Source organism: Acomys minous (assembly GCF_964271855.1).
Source record: "Acomys minous genome assembly, chromosome: 20".
In the NCBI taxonomy this organism is placed as follows: Eukaryota; Metazoa; Chordata; class Mammalia; order Rodentia; family Muridae; genus Acomys; species Acomys minous.
The window spans coordinates 971153-992348 of record NC_140502.1 but is presented as its reverse complement, the minus strand read 5'-3'; the positions used below and the strand labels follow the sequence as shown (position 1 = coordinate 992348).

General features: G+C 37.1%; 1 pseudogene across 1 annotated transcript in view; it reads right to left on the bottom strand.

The window, feature by feature from the left end:
• Positions 1 to 20967, bottom strand: part of LOC311590745 (vomeronasal type-2 receptor 116-like) — a 31664-nt pseudogene extending 10697 nt beyond the window's left edge. The window contains exons 1-6 of the transcript in view: positions 20756 to 20967; positions 15332 to 15454; positions 10475 to 10757; positions 9375 to 10187; positions 7815 to 8042; positions 3875 to 3998 (exon numbers count right to left, since the gene is read on the bottom strand). The product of the transcript in view is annotated as a vomeronasal type-2 receptor 116-like (transcript). The remainder of the gene's footprint in view (positions 1 to 3874; positions 3999 to 7814; positions 8043 to 9374; positions 10188 to 10474; positions 10758 to 15331; positions 15455 to 20755) is intronic.
• Between the last annotated feature and the right edge of the window lie 229 nt (positions 20968 to 21196).

The following is a 21196-nucleotide window of genomic DNA, read 5'->3' as shown; positions in this document are numbered from 1 at the left end:
TGCAACATGGTCAGCTGGGGTGGATGGCAAAGCGATCTCCACTAATCTGAGGCATAAGGGAGAGGGGATGGAGAGAGGGAGGAAAGGTAGCACTGTAAGGAGAGAAAGGATGTGGTCTACAATCAGGATGTAAATTGAATAAATAAACTAATTAATTTAACAAAAGATATTCATGGAATATGACTTTAGGAATATGATTTCTCCCTTATCTTTTGAAGAGAATTTTTGTCTGGTCTTAATAAAATTATGTAGCACTTGGGAACAAAGATGCACCCCAGCATCCCTGCACTGGAAGACAAGATGGAAAAAATCTCCAAGGCCACCATGACCTTACCCTTGGTGCTATGGTAGGCAGGGAGGAAAGTAATCCACACAGTGCAAAACACCAGCATGCTGAATGTCAAGAACTTGGCTTCATTGAATGTATCAGGCAGGTTCCTGGCCAAGAAAGCAACAGTGAAGCTTCCCAGGGCCAGACAGGCCAAATATCCAATTACACAGTAAAATGCAATTACCGAACCCTTGTTGCACACAATGATGATGTGGCCATGCTCAGATTCTCCATCAATATCAATTGCTGGAGGAGAAACTGCAAGCCAGATTGAACAGAGAATAATTTGGATGAGTGTACAAAGGGGAATGATGTAGTTAAGTGTTCCTGAAACCAGAATGTACCTCATCCTTACTCCACAAGCTGAGACTTTGAAAGCCAGAACCACTGTAATTGTTTTGGCCAACACAGTAGAAATAGCCACAGTGAATACAATTCCAAATGTTATTTGTTGTAAAATGCAAGTGGCTGAGTTTGGATGGCCAATGAATAGCAAAGAGCAAAGGAAACAGAACATGAGTGACATGAGTAAGATATAGCTGAGAGCGCGGTTATTGGCCTTCACGATGGCAGTGTCATTGTGCTTCAAAAATACCCCAAGAACCAGAGCTGTGAAGGTAGAGAAGCACAAGGCCATTAAGGCCAGAGCCATCCCCAATGGGTCTTCATAGCTCAGAAATACCACAGCTTTGTGGATGCAGTGATTCTGCTCTGTGTTGGAATACTGGTCCTCTGGACACTTCACACACTGGTCTATGTCTGATTGAGAAAGGAAATATTTGTTAGTATAGCTTCAGCAGTTTATTTAGAAGACATTTCAATAAATCTGTTGGGAAAGCCTTGCAATAATTCCCTCTTACTGCTGATAATGTAATTGAACGATATTGCTGTACAAAAATGTTTCTATTTATTAATTCTAATCATCTTTTTATAAAAGAAAACCAAACCAAATTTTGTCTATTTAACAGTGTTCCTGACATTGTTTTAAAGGTTTTCAGAAACTAGATTTCTTAAATCATTCTGGATGCTATCTTGAAATGACTTAGATTTGTAAATTCACAAAGTCTAAACTCATTAACCACAGCGTGATTGAGTCTTTTAAAACCTTCTTTACCATGCATTCAGTGCCTCCTGAGTTCACTGACTGTTTAATTAATGCTTTTTTATCAGAGAAGGAGACTTTCTTCTGCTTAGGGAAGAACCATGATAGCTTTTCTAGTTGCCAGCCCAAGCATAATGATATCTAACTAACAGTAAAAGAAATCATTAGGGTTGGAAGCATGTGTGTGTGTGTGTGTGTGTGTGTGTGTGTGTGTGTGTGTGTGTGTGTGTTTATAGTTATGTGACCAAAAACGTGTAACAGGTGTGCTCATATATTTGATAATCATTTGGGAGAAGTAGGAATGTGAGTACAAGAAGTAAAGTTTCTCAGTATATAAACATAACGAAAAGGTTTGAAACTGCAAAAAATAAAAAAGAATTATTAATCTGTCTTTGTTTATGTTCTAATATGGCAGTATAGACAAACAATTCCTGAGTCTTGATCATGAGAAGCACTAATTCTATCACTGAACATAGAAACCTCTCTACAGACTGATCACTACAAAGCCCTTTATCTTGATTTTACCTTCATGGGAAGCATTCAGCATCTTCTTGCTATCCTAATTTCAATCCCTATGAGACCCGGATTCTATGAATATAATCTGAAGTAAATTTATATATCAATAAACAGCATGGAAGAAATAAAAACAAAACCCAAAAGTGACCTAGATTTTTTTCAGGACAGGGTCTCTCTGTGTAGCTTCGGCTGTCCTGGACTCACTTTGTAGACCAGGCTGGCCTAGAATTCACAGTAATCCACCTGCCTCTGCCTCCCAAGTGCTGAGATTAAAGGCATGTGCCAGCACATCTGGACAGTGACCCAGATTTTTTGTGTGGAACAAACTACTTCACTCATAATATCCTCTTCTGAAATAGCAATGGTAGGAAATTTCATTGGAATTGCCCTGATTCATTAGATAGTTGCACAGAGTTATAAGGTGCTTTCTATTTTTTACATCTTTCATGTAGAACAATTTATTGATGGGCAATTGTAACTAGTTATTTTGCCTAAAATATTGGAAAGTTAGCTGAACTATGAAGAAAAAGTCCTGCTCTTGCACAAGACTTGATTCATTTCCCAGAACCCATGTGAAGTGTTTCATAACTGCCTGAAACTTAACTATAAAGGTATTAATTGTCTCGTAACATCATTTGCCCTTATTATGTACACCTACCCTCCCAACACACATGCACACCTAAAAATGATATTAATATTTTTATTTATTGATATAATTACCATTAGTTTTATTCATTTTTAACATTTACAACATTTGTATTACCGATTGTTTAATCATTATGGATGTTATTTGAGTGAATAGAGGTGAAAAAGCATTTCTAAGAGTTCTTTGCCTCCTCTCACTATATGGATTCTGGACATGAATTCCAGCTATCAGTCTTAGTGGCAAATGATTTAAATGTAGAGCCATATTATTGGACAGAAATGTACTTTTAGAACTTGAGTTTCATTGCATAGTATCAATGGCAAATGTTGTAAAAACGACACATTGTCCACTTGCATTTTGTCAAGCATAAGTATATAATCATTTTACTAAACTGGCTTTGTAGGTTGTAATAAAAATTTAATGTTTGTACTAACTGCTTCAGTACAAAACCATTCTAATCTATTATTTCATGAAATTATTAATTGGGTGCTCTTTATAATATATTTGGTATAAGATTCCTTATATTTTATACATCATGTGTTAAGAACTATCGTTACCTTCCTAGAAACAAATCTCATCAGACATTTGAAAATGGGTGAGGGAATAACGATTGAGATGTATTCAGATTAAATTACAATAACGTATGGGAAAAAAAGAAAATGGGGCTCTACATATCAGACAAATTTTGTCTCATACCCAGCAGTGTTTGATAAATTTATATGAAATTTTTGGATCTCTACACTAATTTTTTCTAAGGATACAGATTTGGTTTCTAGCACCTCCATTACACAGTCCATCAGTTCTTGTGCCATATTCTGTCTTTTGTTGGATTCTGTCCATATATCATGTACATAAACACATGTAGAGACATAATATATACATATATATGTGCAAAAAGAATAAATGCACATTTTAAAAATTCATGACTGGAAACTCATGAAGTTATAGGGAAAATTAATAACCATAAAAGATTTCATACAGAATGTGCTCACACTGCACTTTGATTTTGTTTCTTTGAGAAAATATGATGTGGCATAACTTGAATCAAAATGTACATCTAGGCAAAAGGGTTTTTGTGGTTATTGTTGTGGCTGTTGTTGTTGTTGTTGTTGTTGTTGTTGTTGTTGTTGTTATCACATTGTTAGTGTTTGTATTCCTGTGACTGCTAATGGAGAAAATGGTATATTTTATTTTTGTAGTTGCCTTTTAGACTCCTTCAGCATCCCTTTTTTGGTGGAGAGGGGTCTCAGTGTAAAGCATTTATCACAGCAGCACTCACTTGTCTCATTAGAAATTTCATTTTTTGCACATTGGATACAGATAAAACAGCAGGCTGACATTCCCTCCTGCCTGAATTTTCTGAATCCAGGACCACAATCAGCACTGCATACAGAGGGCACCATCTGAGGATATAAGATACATATTGAGTTTAACCTACTACATCCATAACTATATTATAGTAGCATGTTGAGATATCAATAAGTTTATTTTATATACAGAAGCTGAGGTACCACGTGTCACTTAGCACTTTGTATAATGCCAAACGTGTGAATATATTAAAACAAGTTGATGAAAAGTGGAGTTCTTTACCAAATCTTAGACATTATGGAAAAATTTTAGTGTACTTTGAGCAAACACTACAGAGATTGCAACCTGTTTTCCTTGCTGATTTTCATCAAGCTGATGCAAAGTACAGTAAAAAGATAGAGAACATGGAATGAACCTTACCTGAGAAATTCTCTCTATCAGGATAGCCCATCTTTCTACCGCTAATGCATTTTATTATTTGGTATTCATTGTAGGCATATCCAGTCTACTAAAGACAATGCTGTTGCTAGACAAAGATGTATGAGAAATGAAACAAAGCGAGCCAGTAAGCAGTGTTCTTTCAAGGCCCTATGCTTTAGTTTCAGTCTCCAAATTCTGTCCTTGTCTTCCTTTGTCTATAACCCATGAGCCAAACGATCATTAATCCTCACTTTGTCCATGGCCAAAGTTTAATCAAAGCAATGACTTAGCAAAATATGATGAAAGCACATCCAAAACAGGGGAAATATCTCCTCAAGTCTCAGATAACAAACACATCCTCCAGTAAATTAAGACTTCAAATCATCACAAACTTAGCGTAAAGAAAAAACAGTTGAAAAGACTTATCTTAGTGACAAAGTGCCGAGTTGATGTGTAAGAAGCTGAAATGTGATGTATTTCCTGAAGTGAGAAGACTTTAAGGATCCTACAAATATTCTGAGAACCTGAGTATAAGTTAGTTTGTTTCTATGGCACCAGCCAAAGACAATACATACAGTAAACTTTGAACCCCTACCCAGATCTAGCAAATGGACTGGACATTTTGCACAGTTTAGTGGAGAATCAGGGCTGACTTTCACACAAACTCTGGTGCCCCATATTTTACCATATCCCCTTGATTGGGAAGACTGGTGGCACTCAGAGGAAGGATAGCAGGATATCAAGAAGAGACTTGATACCCTATGATCATATAGAGGGATAGGAGGTCCCCCTCAGTCACAGATGTAGGGGAGGAGCAAAGGGGGAAATTGGGAGAGAAGTAAGAATGGGAGTATACAAGGTATGGGATAACAATTGAGGTGTAATATGAACAAATTAATAATATATTCTTAAGATAGTTTGTTTGATGTTAATTGAAGGTTTTCTTAGGTTAAAGGAAGGTTAGCTTTGTATTACACTGAACTTTATGATGAGGCTCTGTAAGGAGCAGTAAAAATTAGCTGATCATTGCATGCTCATTTGAATCCTTCATTCAGTATTAAGGTCTAAGTGAAAACCTCATTGTCACTGGTACACAGGTTCATCTCATATTCTCCACATATACACTTATCTAGAACACTTCCTTTGGTTGTGGTAGTTGTGAAATAGGGTCTCACTCTCTAGCATTGGGATACTTCAACTCTATCTAGAACAGGGAACATTACTTTATCTCATTTTCTTCCTTTTCTTATAATTTATTCATATTACATCTCGATTGTTATGTCGTCCCTTATATCCTCCTGCTCCTCCATCTCTCCTGCATTCACCCTATTTCTCTCTATTATGTCTGTGACTGAGGGGCACCGCCTCCCCTGTACATGGTCATAGGGTATCAGGTCTCTTCTTGTTAGCCTCTTATCGTTCATCTGAGTGCCACCAGGCCTCCCCATCAAGGAGACATGGTCAAATATGGGACACAAGAGTTTGTGTGAAAGTCAATTCCCACTCTCCACTCAACTGTGGTGAATGTTCTGTCCATTGGCTAGGTATCATTGGGGTTCCATGTTTACTGCACATATTGCCCTTGGTTGGTGCCATACATTGAGAATAACCCCTGGTCCAAGATCTGCCCATCATAATGTTCTTCTTCTAGGCTTCTAGGACCCTCTGGATCTTTCAATTTCCTCATTCTCTTATACTTCTCTCACCTAGAGTCCCAATAGGATGTCGTCACATCCATTCCAATTTCCTGCTAAGTGAAGACTTTCTCGGGACATGCCCCTTGGTCTAGTGTCCAATTATCAGTGAGGATATACATCTTTATTCATCAGGGAAATTGATCATACTCCTATTTAAGACTATGACTGTAACATTTTGAGCTAGGTAGATTTGATATCATCATTTTTATATTTGTTTGTTTCTGCATGTATTCTGATATGTGTATCTGGAAGCAGAGCAATGGATCGATATTTTTTTAATATTGAGTATGATTCCAGTGCATGTTTTTGTAATTCTCAATCAAGCTGTGTTTAGAACACACATGATATTTCATTGCTGCCATTGAATGGATATGTTTCTCAGTAGCTAAACTTCAGATCCTGTGTTCCTTTAAATAACAATGATTCCCCTCAACACTCTGAGAAGGACTATTAACTGCAAAATCACTGTACATAAATAACCTGAGATATCACTTAAAATATAACTTTAAGTCCAGAAGAACTTCTGGACTTAACCTCTTTAAAATTAAAAAAACTTTGTAGTTGTGGTGTTCGAATAAAATACGTTAAAACCAACCACACTAGAATTCATACTTGTGACATACCCTGGAGTTATGATGGAATTTTTTATTCACAAATTTCTGCATACCAAAAATGTATTACTACCAATACCTCCAAATACATAGAAGGAAACTAGGCACCGCCTCATTAGTTTGAATGAACTACACAACAATTAACAGGACCAAGCAAAAATACTTTAGTGATCAGTTTCTTTACATGACATAATTCAGAGCTGAAGCATGGACAAATTGTGTATAACAATTGATTTCTTGCACCCATTTTGCACATCTAAGCTGTCTCACATTCCCAGGAATCTGCATCACCCTTCTAAGATCCATATACACCACATAGTCCAGTGTTGCATGGACATATATCCACAGAAAACCCACATACATATAAAAAAGAAAGAAAATACAAAGTAATAATTCATACAATATTTAATATGTATCACAAAATTGTTAATTTATGATTAGAGAGGTTGCCAATTTAAGGATTCCTTGTTGGAAGGCTTAAGAAAACATATAAAATAAAACTGTTGCCTTCAATTTGATCACTCCCCCCTGATGGGGTCCCTTACCAAATCACAGAGGAAGAGTATGCAGGCAGTCTTATGATACTTGGTAGGCTGGGGTCAGGGAGTAGGGGAGAAGGGTTTCCCTCTCTGAGGACTAGGGAAGGGGCATAGGAGAAAGGAGGAGAGAGGGTGAGCCTGGAAGGACATGAGGGAGGGGGCTAAGGCTGGGATGTAAAATGAATAAAATAAAAAATGTAAATTTAAGAAGATAATTAAAACTAAAAAAAATGAGTTTGTTTTCTAATTTCTTAATTTACTACATCATTACAGTTAGGCTCAGTGTCTTTAACTTTTTTTTATCAGAGATTCCTAATAAGTGAGGAAATCACTATATGGTAATAAGAATGGTATCATGAGTATATTGCTCCCTTTACTGGAAATATTATAAATGAGTCGTCAAAAGTTGTTTCATATTCATATTAAAAAACAAAGACACAGTTTCTGTTATAATAAAATACAGTGTAACTATTGCATGACCTCCTTGAAGAAATAACAAAAAATATTGAAAATAATAAATGTAACATAGGAGACTAGAAGTAGGTTCCTTTTGTGACAGTTTACTTCATAAACATAAATGGACCAACTAAACACAGAGTGTTTACTTCTATGTAATGGAAATCAGTACAGTTCTTTCAACCCACCTGTCGACTTCCTGTGGCCCACTCCAGCATGTCTTCAGATAAATGCAGCTGTTGACCATGTGGAAAATCTAGGTTAAACTTTCCTATCTTCACCTTAAGTTCAAAATCATGTGGGGGATTCCAAATGTAGAAAATGTCATACTCTTTCTGAAGTTTTTCTTTCTGGTTCATGGTCACTTTGTCTCCAGTAGGACTAGTGAAGTGGGTCTTTCTCATGAAGGAGTGCCTCTGAAAAACAAGCAGTATTATATAATGTATATGCTCTTTCCAGATTGGAGAAAATGTATGATGATTTCATCTGAATTGCAATTTTATTGAAGGTATCAGATGGAGATTCTCAATGAAATCAAAATGATATATTAATTTGTCATAATGTTTGCAGCATTTCAGTTCACTGAAAGGAAACTAAGAAACACAAGCATAGACAAGCACTTACACATCAAATATACATGTACAACTCACAAATACACACCACACACACACACACACACGCACATGCATCTGCACACAGAGAGACCCACATCTATATAGATATACACACATAATATAGCCCCATATTTGTTTACACATGCATTAACATACATGTCCAGACACAGGTACAGACAGACATATACACCCAAACAGACACACAAGTACAGAAATGTACCAAACACATACATAGACACACACATGCACAGACAAATACACTCAGGGAGACATAATGAGATACAAACATTCACACAGAGAGACATTGACACAAAAACACATTTATGCTCACAATATCAAAGGAAAGACACAGAGAAACACACACACATGCACACATATACACAGAGCAAGAGATATACATATGTACAGTCCAATATACCGAAACACACAACACACATGCATGCACTGTCAAATACAAACAGAAACATACACAAAAAGAGAAACAAACATACACATGAGCATTGAAACACAGACAAATAGTCAGATGGACAGAAACAAATGCACACACAGACACACACACGAGGAGACACATATTTGTGCACACAAACACATAAACACAGATATATACACAAATACACAGAAACACACTTAGAAACACAAATACAGTGAGAAACATATATTCAAAAAATGAGTGTGTGTGTGTGTGTATGTGTGTAATAAACTGATTCACATAAGTATTTCTGTGCAATTATAATAAGACTTTGAGGAAGATGAACAGAGACTACATTTGGGGAGAATCAATTGAGAAAACAATCCCCTGAGCAGATTACCGCAAATTTCAGAAATCATGAACACTCATCTCCTCATCATGGACACCATTAATGAGAAAAGACTAATCATCTCTCCAATATTAGAACAAGTATGATCATATTCAGTTGCTCTGTTACAGAATCACTAATTTTCACTGAAAAATGGTGTCTTTCATTCCAATACCTCTGTATTAAAGATCTATACATAGCTCTAGATTTATTGTGTCAGCATAAAAAACATTTAGAAACCTAGGTTTTGGGAAAACATTTCCCAAAACTATCTGAGAGACTTTTAAAAACTATGACATTGATAAGATCATGTATAATCCAATAGAAAAAATCCTACCTTCGAGCAGATATGACCATGTTTTTTCTCATTGTCAATTGGCTGATTTTCTACTTGTTGAAGAAGTAACTCATGAATGACATGGGCCAAAACATATGCAGCATTGTATATGTCATAACTGCTATCACTGAGGGCCATGTCAACAGTCTGTGCCATTAGCCATTCCAATGAGGCATTGGATGAGCAGTTCTTCATTGTCTTCAAGTTAGATGCTGAGGTTTCACAGTTAAAGTTCATCCACTTCAGTCTTGCCAGATATTTATCTGAGTATTTGAGAGGATTCAATGTCTGCACAAAATTTTTAAAACCTGAAATCTTACCACGGTGTTGTGCAAAAGCAAGAGTCCCATGGAATGGGTCAAGTGTGAGATCTCTCTTACTTGTAGGAACATCCCACTGTGAGGTGGTGATCCATGTTCTTTGTATACCTAGAGATTTCCACATTCTAAAGGCCACAGCAAGAGTACTGTCTGTGTCACCATAAAGGATAACAACATTTGTGGATGATGTCATAATTTGATTGTAATACACTTCAGCTCTTGACATGTACACCTCCATGGTCACTGGGATCATGTTCACAAAGGCAAAGCAGACTGTCTCCTTTTCCATCTCTCGTTTCAAATATGAAAGAAATTGTGTACCCTGCTCATTGTCAGAGATGGCCAGCCCTACCCAGTTGCAGTTTAAATAAAGTAGGAAGGCGACGAGGGCCATGGCAAGAGATGTATCCTCATGGGCCATCTGATAAATATAGGGAAATTGTACACGGTCATTCAGGAGAGGATGGAAAGGCCCATAAGTAAGATGAATAACCTGGGACACAAGAAGTAGGATGAGGAAACATGCACTTTAAGATCTTGTAAACACATCTTTTCTGTAAAAAAGCTCTAGAAATCCCCCTTACCTTTTACTTCTCCTCTTATCCCCATTTCACACAAAGAAACTCCAGACCCCACCAAGTACTTGAATAATACCATTGAACTACACTGATTGACATAAGGCCAGTAAGACCAGTCTCCTCTTTACCCGCCTTTTTGCATCTTATCAAAGCCACCAATGGAGACACAAATTAATTAAATTTTAACCGCACAAACTCTTACCTGCTGAGGTTCATGGCCTGACATGAATATGTGAAATAGTACAGATGCTTCCCAGTTTGGTCCTGTAAGAAGTACTGTACAACTTACTACTTTGTTACAGTCATAATTAGGAGGAAACCAATGAGTTGGTCGAGGAACATGAACGAGATCTTTTAATACTGACACACTTATAAACCGTGGTACTGAAAATACTAAAGAAATATTTGGTAGAAGATCAGGGTTTCTGTTTATTTCATCCAAGGAAAAAGCCAAAACCATAGGAAACTGGCTTTCAGCTGGTGTTCTGTAAAATGGTACAATATTTATTATGTACAGAAGTAGACACATAATAATTTGCAATCAATACTACTACTATATACTTGAAGATATTGTCTTTATCCCTATGTTTGCAACAATTATCCCATGGAATAAGGTTTGCAAACATTAAAATATGGAATTTTTGAACACCAAAAACTATCATGTGAGTTCATCAACATAAAATATGCATATTCCATGGAAAGCATTTCCATCTGTGGTTATTGAGTACTTGCTCAGAAGGTAAAGACAAGACCACAGGCTTACATGAAGCTGTACACCTGATGATGTATTCATTTATTAATTATAGAGAAATATTAAAATTACACATAAAGGTTGAGCCTCTGAGTTTCTGGTATTTCCATATGACATTAACGGAATTGGCTAAGGTAGTGAAAGAATGACTGATGAGTGCATAGGAGTGTTTCTGGGGCAACATTTGTTCCCAGTATTAACAATTCATTATAATTAGTTGGAAATATATTTATCATATTCTCTTCTATCCATCTTCATATTGTTGTTTTTCTTTTAAGATTATTTATCAGGTAGAGCATCTTTTTACTGGTTTATTTTCAAAAAATCCACACACAGGAGATGCATATTTAAATAGATATATGTCTGACTTTGGAAATCAATCTGTTACTTTATCAGAAAACTGGTAAAAGCTTAACCTCCAGACACAGCTTTACCATACCTGGACATATATCCTAGGACACTTGCTCAATTATGTTCATAACAGTTTTATTCATAATAGACAGAATCCAGAAAATGTTGATATCTCTCAAACCAACAATGGAGAATAAAAAATGAAATACTACTCAGATATAAAAACAAAGAAAACCATGAATTTTTCAGGCAAGTAGACTAGAAAAAGCTGCTGAGTGTGATAACCTAGACTAACAAAACACACATGAATGTACTTATTTAGCCATATAGTACAGGATAAAAATGCTAGAATTTATAGACCCAAAGAAAATTAGTAAGGAGGAACTCAGAGAGGATGCTTTCTTCTAACTCAGCAATGGAAATATAATAGACAGCAGAAGAAGTTGAAGATATGGAACAAAGTAGGAGAGAGAGCTCAGATTAAAGTGAGGGTGGATATCAGACCTGGAGAGAGCTGATGCAGCAGGCCTGAGGGCCTGGACAATAAAAATAAGGCATAGGTAGAGAAATCTCTTTGACAAGATGGATAAATAAGACATGTCTGGGATAATATGGTGGTGACTCAGATGAGAGGACACCCTCTAACTAGAAAGAACTCTTAATGGAGGGAGTGGAATACCAACTAACCCACAAGAACTATGACTCTAAATTTACCTTTCCTACAAGATATGCTTGGATAAAAATAGAGCAGAGATTTAGGGAAGGTCCAAGCAATGCCTGGCCCAAACTGAGACTCAGAACACAGGAGAAAGACAACCTCTGACACTATTATTGATACTGTGCTGTGCTTTCAGACAAGAGCCTGGCATAGCTGTCCTCTGAGGGCTCCAGACATCAGTGAATCAAAACAGATGTTAAGAATCAAACCAAATATTAGACAAAGAGTGTTGGGAGTCTTATAGAAAAGTAGGGGGAAATATAGAAGGATGAAGAACTAACACGAACTGCACAAGAAAATCAACAGTCAATTTATCAGGGCACAGAGGGGCTTATGGAGACTCAATCACCAACCAAGGATCATCAAAAGACTGGACCTAGGACCCCTATACAGACTTAAGTGATGTGTAGTTCAGGCTTCATGTGGGTTACCTAGTAAGAGGAGCTGGGACTGTCTCTGACATGAACTCTGTTGCCTGTTTATTTTACTTTCTTTCCCTTGGTAGGGCTTCAAATTCAGGCCATATGGGAAAAGTACACACTCAGTCCTGATGTGATTGATGAGTTGAGGTGATTTGGTCGGGGGCTCCTCTTCTTTGATAAACAGAGAATGCAGATGGAATAGACAGAGAGGGCAAGAATAGAGAAGGTAGGGGGCAATGATCAGTAGGTAAAATACATAAATAAATATATTACTTAAAAAATGATGTATGCCTGTATGTGTCTGGATATATGGACCTAAGCAATGCTCTTTTATGACATGGGCAAAAATTAAATTGAGATTTTTTTATTCTCTTTATGAGAAAAAATCTCTCCTGTCTTTTGCTAGTTATTTCCTGTCATCTGAACAATAAGCATCATTTATAATCCTTCACTCAGCATGATTCATTCATATTTAAATAAAATTAGATTTCCATTTAGAAATTGTATCTGTGAGTTATCTTTGTCTCTACAATGAGCTCCTTTTATTTTTTTAATTTTTATTAATTTATTCTTGTTACATTTCAATGGTTGTCCCATCCCTTGTATCCTCCCATTCTTTCTTCCCTCCAATTTCCCCTTATTCCCCTCCCCTATGACTGTTACTGAGGGGGATTTCTTCCTCCTGTGTATGCTCATAGCATATCAAGTCTCTTCTTGGTAACCTGCTATCCTTCCTCTGAGTGCCACCAAGTCACCCCCTCTAGGGGACATGGTCCTTTTAGAATACCCTTTATTACAGCACTGAAAATGCCATTGGAAATTTCAATAAAACACATTAGAAAGTTGATACTTGAACTTGTGTGACACAAACACTAAGTCTTGCATACTAAACATAAACAGCATCAATCACTTCAACTACCAGAGTGCCTGAGTAGTCTAAAGTGCTTGCTGTGCTTGGAAACAAAAGTCAGAAATCCACAAAGTAAAAATGTGTAGAGTATCCATATGGTAAAATATGCAATTATACTTAGTAAAATTACTAAAAGACAAATGTAAGTAGTAACTGTGATAAAAGAGTAGGAGAATAAACAGCTTAGATATAAAAAGAAGTCTTTCTTAAAGAACTGCAGAGATGAGCTACTAGGAAACTTCTCTATTTCTGTTCTCAAGCACTATCAACTATATACGCCACAAATGTAACTCAGTCAACTGACAAAGGAACAAAGAATCACCACTATTAATGATACTCTGTCTTCTCAAACACAAAATTTACAGTCTAAGCACTCTTTCTTTGTGCTAAAACATATTTTGACCACACTTCCAGTTATACTAGCAGAGCATTAGCATCTTACTGAGAATAAGGAACATCTAGAAATTGCAGTGAGATTTGTTTGTGCCAATATTACATGTTTTTAAAATGCAATGTAAAGATTAAAGCATATGGGAAAATTTTATGATATCCTTTTAATAAAAAAGGGCCTTATCTTTGCCTACAAAATAGCCCGTTTTAGAATGCCCTTTATTACCAAACAGAAAATTGCCAATGAACGTTTCAGTACCACAGAATAGGAATTTGAGACTGGAATTTGTGTGACTCAAACACTAACTTATGAATGCTAAACTTTAGAAACACCAGTTACTTGAGCTGTCAGAGTAGCCTAGTAGTATAAAGTGATGTTCTTAAAAACAACTATCAGAAATCCATAAAGCCAAAATGTATACAGGAACTACATGGTAAAATACGCAATTATACTTAGTAAAATTACTGAAAGAAAAACATAATTGGCCAATGTGATAGAAGTGACAGAAAATAAACAACTTAGACTTAAAAAGGAAGACACGCATAATTCTTTTTTCTTTTATTATTATTTCATTCATTCTTTCATATTACATCTCAATTATTATCCCATCCCTTGTATCCTCCAATTCCTCACTCCCACTGCCCTTCAAACATGTACATACTTCTTAAATAATGGAAGAGATGAGCTACTAGGAAACTCCTATAATCATTTTATCAAGTACTGTCAACTACCTACACATGCTACAAATGTAACCCAGTCAGATGACAAGGAAAGTAAGTGGCCACCACTATTAGAGATAGCCTCAGTTTTCAAACATAAAATTTATAGTCTAAGTATTCCTTTTTCATGCTAAATAGAAAATGAAGAACTGGGTTTTGTACTACTTACAAGACAATGGTTGTGTATGTATACAAGTTAAGATGGAGATATAAGAACAAGTTTAAAGTTCACATTGGACAGAAATCCTACTTATATTTTTGATGCAGTTTCAAAAGTCATAGAGTGACCACATCCAAATAATTTTAGAGAATAAATGAACATCTATGTGAAAGCTTTCTGTACCTAGGTGCACTCCAAATATTAAGTTCCTCTACACAGGAACTCACTGCACACAGTTGCACACTGACATAAACACACTCTACGGCCATTTAATTTTACCTTCTCAGTATGAAACTTATTGAAATAGTATGGGGTATCTTTTGATAATAAATCACTGGGTACTGTGCAATGGAAACTGTCAACATGAGGGTTAATCCTAGTGATCACGGTAGATATTGCTTTGTTCACTCAACTTCTGGCCTTGAAATCTGGAAGCTAATAAGAAGAAACAAAATACTTCATAGGCAAATTTAAATTCATAAAATAGCATTGAGTTTAAAAAAGCATTTGGTGTGGTTTCTTTGTGTGCACATTGGAATAAAAAGACAACATTCAAAGCATTGTTCTGTTTCTTATCTTCAGATCTCTCCAGAAATACTTGTGATGACATCTACATGAACATTTAAAAAGCACTTACAGCTGATCCAGAATGTTGCTAAAATAGTCTTTCTCCACAGACCATTGCACAGTATAAAGGAAGAAAAAACACACTTCCATGAACTCTTTGTAGTTTTCTTCATTCTTCATTCTCCAAAAGCACCTGGAAGGAGTAAAATTCATCATGAGAAGTGGAGTGTTCAGAAGCATGTAGAACAAAATCAAAGTGAACATCTTTGTCCTACTATAAGCCTCGGTATTGTGGATTGTGAAGTGTCATGCATATCAGCCTAACAAATGGGCACCCAGGTGTTTCTATATTCTTTTATTTTTCTGGACAATGGAAAGTTTACTTGCACATTCATGATTCCTTTTTTCCCTTAGGCCCTTCCTGATTCCTGGAGGAATCTTCCCTGGGACTTGTCATCTGAAGTCCACAGTCCATGTGGTAAACATGAGTTGATAAATATATTTGATAATAGTTCTGTCTCTGGTTCCATGACATCATTCGGGTTTATGGATATTAAAATCCCTGAGCAGAGGCTGTTTAGTGAAAGTTTTCTTTCAGGACTATCTTATATATTTCTTTATGTGTACACCAATAGAAATTATGTCAGTAGATGATTGTAGATTATGCACAGTGAAATATAAATTATTGATTCAGAAGGGGCATACAAAATGGCTCATGACTACATGGTGAGCATTGTACCACCAAGTCTATATGATGCAGAGGTAGCCACTTGTCTGGGCCATCTGAGAACCTCAGAGCATACACACTGTGAAATATGTCACACCAGTGACAAATAAAGAATATCCACCCAAAGCCTATGTTTCTAGTTTTGGAGAACTAATAATCAGGTGAAATCCAGAAATTTTTTGAGTCATGTTGTACCAAAAACCATCCAGCTACTCACAAAATAGCAGCTCATGTACACTTTAAATGTTGATTTTTAAAAGTTCAACAATATCCAAAGAAACTCATTACCTTTATGTATCATTTCAAATATTAAATAAGACTTATCCCTCAACCAACACCTACATTATTAGTAATAAACTACGTTAAATATTTGAGTTCTAACACATGATCTCCATCCTAGAACCTCAGTTCTCGCAGATCAATAAAATGTGATAAACCATCTTGTAATTCATCTTTGCTTTTCAGTATTGTTTTATACCCATTTCCATTCAAGTAATATCTGTAAGGAATACTTGTGCTGAGTATCTTAGAAGTGAATAATTGGGAAACAACTGTGATTTTAATGTGTAAACTCTTCCTATACAAATTTCAGAATAATCTTTTCTTCATTGCAGTGTAGAATCTGAATTGCCAGTATAAGCGTATACTGATATTTTCTTCCCACTAGATTCACAGGATATTCCATCCCTAATTCCTGTAGGCCTATGCACTCCTCAAATAATGCCTAAACAATTTTTTTGTGTAAAGATGTCTGTGAAACACAAACACATACACACACACATACACACACACACCAACAAACACTTCTACACACATAGATACAAGACATACACTGTTGAAACTAGAATCTATGAAAATTCAGAATTTCTTAATTCTGCATGTTTAGCTTAGCATAATGACCTTCTATTCCATTCCAAATTCCTGCTAATAATATCATTATTTTTTCCACTTTGAGGTCAAATCCATTATTTACATATAGACTACCATGTGCTTTTCCACTGAATTCAAATAGGTCTAAGAGAAGAATGGACCCAATAATTGTATTTGTTTAGTTTCATCTTTGATCTGTGGTTTCAATCATTTATGAATTATACACAAGCAAATTTTAAATATCTATCTGTTTTATCATTTAGTTAAAAGTAACAATATTATATATTTAAAATATGAGAGATAATATATATTTAATTTTATTTAAGTAATTCATTCAGATTACATCTCAATTGTTATTCCCTCACTTGTATCTTCCCATTCCTTCCTCCCTCACTCTTTCACCATGTTCTCTTCCACTAGGCACGTGACAGACAGGAACCTCCTCACCTACTATATGAACATGGCCGATCAGGTCTCATCTGGATAGCCTACTTACCCTTCCTCTGTGTGCCACCAGGCCTTCCCCACCAAGGTGGAAGTGCTCAAACAGGGGGCACCAGAGTTCATGTCAGAGTTAGTCCCACTCTCCACACAACTGAGGCGAATGTGCTGTCCATTGGCTAGAGATGAATAGGGAGCCTATACTTATCACCTGCATTTTCCTTGGTTGGTACAGTAGTTTTAGCAGACCCCACTAGGTCCCAATCTGCCATCCTTGATGGTCTTCTTGTAGGGCTTCTGGTCCCTTTGGGTCCTAATATTTTCCCATTCTCCCATGCCTCTATCACATGGGGTCCCAATAGGTATTCTCAGCATCTGTCCCAATCTCCTGCTGAATGAAGACTCTCAGAGGACATCCCTCTGGGGCTAGTGTCCAGTTAGGAGTGAGTATAGACCATGTGTATCTTTCTGGGTATGGGCTAACTCACTCAGCATGATCATTTCAAGTTCCATCCACTTGCCTGCAAATTTCAAGATTTCCTTGTTTTTAATAGCTGAGTAATATTCCACAGTGTAAACCTCCCACAGTTTCTTCATCCATTTTTCGACTGAGGGACATCCAAGTTGTTTCCAGATTTTGGCTAATATGAAGAAGGCTTCTATGAACAAGGTTAAGCAATTGTCCTTGTGTGGTGGAGGGTCTTTCAGGTGTATTCAAAGGAGTGGAATAGCTTGGTCTTGAGGTATCCCTATTCCCAGTTTTCTGAGAAAGTACCAGATTGGCCAGATTGATTTTCAAAGTGGTTGTACAAGTTTGCACTCCGACAAGCAATGAAAGAGTATTCTCCTTTTTCCACATGTTCAGCAACATGTGCTGTCACCTGAGTTTTTTACCTTAGCCATTCTGATAAATGTAAGTCATTTTGACCTTCATTTCTCTGATGACTAAGGACATTGAGCACTTTTAAGTGTTTCTTAGGCATTTTATATTCATCTGTTGAGAATTCTCTGTTTAGCTCTGTACCCCATAACTTAATTGAGTTATTTGGTTTGGTGGCATTTAGTTTCTTGAGGTCTTTATATATTTTGGATATTAGAACTTTGGCAGATGTAGCATTGGTGAAGAACTTTTCCTGATCTGTAGGCTGTTGTTTTTATCTGTTGACAGTGTCTTCTGCCTCACAAAGTCCCATTTATTAATTGTTGAATTTAAGTCCTGTGCTATTGGGTTTCTGCTCAGGAAGTTGTCTCCTGTGCCAATGGGTTCAAGACTCTTCCCCACTTTTTCTTCTAAACAATTTATTTTATCTGGTTCTATGTTGAGGTTTTTATTCCATCTGGTCTTGAGTTTTGTGTATGATTATAGATATGGGTCTAATTGCATTTTTCTTCATGTATACATCCAGTTAGACCAGCACCATTTGTCGAAGATGCTCTCCTTTTTCCATTGTATAGATTTGGCTTCTTTGTCAAAAAATCAAGTGACTATATGTGTGTGGATTCATTTCTGGGGATTGATGTTGGTTGCGGTAGAGTGTTTGTGTGGTTGTATTGCTACAGTGAAGTTATCTATTTCCTGTGTTATCTTGGTTGTAGTTTGTCATTTTCGGTTGAAGTGTTCTTTCTAGTACCTTCTGTAGGGCCAGATTTGTGGATCAGTACTGTTTGAATATGTTTTTCTCATCCTGTTTTCTGCATCAGTGGTTGTTGAAAGTTTCACTGAGTATAGTAGTCTGGCCTGGCATCTGTGGTCTCTTAGGGTTGGCAGGATCTCTACCCAGGCCCTTCTGGATTGTATGGTCTCTGCTGAGAAGTCTGGTATAATTCTCATAGGTTTGCCATTTGGCCCTTTTCTTTTGCCATCTGTAATATTTTTTCTTTGTTCTATACAATTTGTGTTTTGATTATTACATAATGGAATTAATTTATTTGTTGGTCTATTCTATTTGGTATTCTGTGGGCCTCTTTTATGTTTATATGCATCTCTTTCCTTAAGTTGCGAATATTTTCTTCTATGAATTTGCTGAAGTTATTTTCTGGGCTTTGGAGCAGGGATTCTTCTTTTTTCCTCAATTCCTACATCCTTAGAGTTCATCTTTTCATGACGTCCTTGATTTTTTGGATGGTTAATTCAGGAATTTTTGAGACATAACATTTTCTTTGATGGTTGCATCAAAGTCTTCTATTGTACCTTCTGCAACTGAGATTATGTTCTCATCTCTTGAATTTTGTTAGCGAAACTTACCTCTGCATTTCCTGTTTTCTTCTATAATTTCTCTTCTTCCCAGCTTTCTTCTGTCTGTGCTTTTATCATTTTTCCCATTTTCACCTTCACGTCTTGAACTGTTTTATTGATTTTCTTCATCTGATTGTTCACATTTTCCTCAATTTCTTCTAGTGATTTCTTCTTTCCACTCTATAGGCTTCTGTCATGGCCTCTCTGAAGTCCTCAACGGGTTTGTCCAAATCTTCCTGTATTTGTTTAGGGATTTTGTTTGTTTCCTCCATTATCATCTTCATTGCTAAGGATTTGACATCATTTCTTGTGCTTTGGTTGTGTTTGCAGTCCCAGGGTTTAATTATTTGGGATAATTGAGTTTTGGGGATGTCATATTGTTTTCAGATTTGTTCTTTGTGCTTTTATGCTGGTCTTTAGTTGTCTTGCTGTTTCTGATGTTGGGATGTGGTTTTGGTGTCCTTCACTGGTCACTAAATGTAGTTCTTTGGTGACTGTCTATACTCCTCACCTGTGGGGATCAGGGGACCTTTCAGTGGATCAGGCAGGTGACTTCATTTCAGCTCCAAGGGACTTTGTCTCACACCCTGGTCTCCCCACTGAGCCAACACAGGCTGGTGATGGTTCTCTGCACCCCAAAGTTCAGTCTGAGATGATGAAGGTAATATCTGCCTTTGGCTGGGATTTTGAGATCGTGCACTTGGCCACGGGGCCCTGGGACCTCGGATTAGTTTGCCAGAGAGTGCGGAGCTCATAGCTGTCTTAGGCTATTGCCCATTCTTTCTCAGGCATGCCTCTTCTTGCTCCAGCCCTGGCCATGGGACCTAGGTTCAGTCGGCCAGAGAGTGTGGAAGCTGTCCTCTGTCCTGAACTTCTTCCTGCTCATTCTTGCTCCTGCCATGGGACCTAGATTCAGTGTAACAGAGAGAGAGTGGGAGACATGCCCTCTCTCCGAGAATCTGTCCTTAGCATTGTGTGCCACTAGGTGGAGCCTGGGTTCCTTTTTGAACTAGCAAGGTGAACTGAAGTCAAATCTATCCCATAGACACACACTGTGCTCCCCTCTGGGCTAGCTGGTAATAAGGTTTGTAGTCTGCAACCCACAGTTCAGGCAGAGAGAATTCAGGTACCACCCACCTCTCTGTGCTGGCCTTTATAGAACCAGCCTGCAGACACACGACTGCAGGTGTGTGGTGTGGGGTCTGATCCACAAATTCTACCGGGTTCTCCCTTGGGTCAGCAGGTCTAAATGCTGGTGCTTCATCACCCACTGTAGAGTCTCATATACACAGTCCAAGACATAGAGAACAGCTACAGCTGACAGTCTGATATGCAGCCAGTCTCTGGAGGCTGAGCACCCATCCTCCCTGGACCAGTTGGATGGCCCAAGGCCAGACTGACCTGTGCTTTGCACCACGTCTGTATCGCTCATCTCAGGCTCTTCAGGTCTTGTGGTCTCTAGCTCCCATCCTGTCTCTAGGCTCCATCCTGCTGCTCAGACACAGGGCATAGTTGGTACTGCTATTTTTGATAGCCCCAAGGGATAATATATTTAATGAAACTTTTAAGATTCTAAAAATGTATTACAAATAACAAATGAATATGCTATGAATATGATCTGAAGGTAAAATCACAAAATGTTGGATGTTATTTTTTTATTT